This window comes from Orycteropus afer, unplaced genomic scaffold, assembly GCF_000298275.1.
Source record: "Orycteropus afer afer isolate SDZICR_OR568_19922 unplaced genomic scaffold, OryAfe1.0 scaffold00772, whole genome shotgun sequence".
NCBI classification, from domain to species: Eukaryota; Metazoa; Chordata; class Mammalia; order Tubulidentata; family Orycteropodidae; genus Orycteropus; species Orycteropus afer.
In genome coordinates this window covers 231,175-231,757 of record NW_006922359.1, presented here as the reverse complement: position 1 = coordinate 231,757, position 583 = coordinate 231,175, and positions in this window count along the sequence as shown.

The window sequence follows — 583 nt, the reverse complement described above, 5'->3', positions numbered from 1 at the left end:
TGTACAAGTTCCTCATGAGCACAATTAAGTGTTCTGTAATTCCCATTCTTGGCAAATGTTATTTATAGTTTGTTATGAGTTGGGGCTGACTCAATGGCACACAACAACAACAACAACAACATGATTCACACAGTCAAATGCTTTTGCATAGTCAATAAAACACAAGTAAATATCTTCCTGGTATTATTTGCTTTCAGCCAAGACCCATCTGACATCAGCAATGATATCCCCTTTTCCATGTCCATTCTGGAGCTGGGCACCAGGGGCTTTTGGAAGTTGCTTTAAAGGGTGGCCCGGAAGCAGAGCTGGGAACTGGGGGCTTTTGGACATGACTTTAAGGGGTGACCAGAAAGGGGAGCCAAGTGTGCGGTTTGGTGCAGTTTTAAGGGAGGCCAAGAAGTGAGTGGAGTGGTTTGGAACAGCTAAGATAGATGAACTTGTCTGTCAGTTTGATGTCCTGTGGTGGCTTGTGTATTGCTGTGAGACTGGAGGCTATGCCACTCGTGTTGCAAGTGCCAACAGGGTTACCCATAGTGGACAGGTTTCAGAGGAGCTTCCAGACTAGGACAAACTCAGAAGAAGG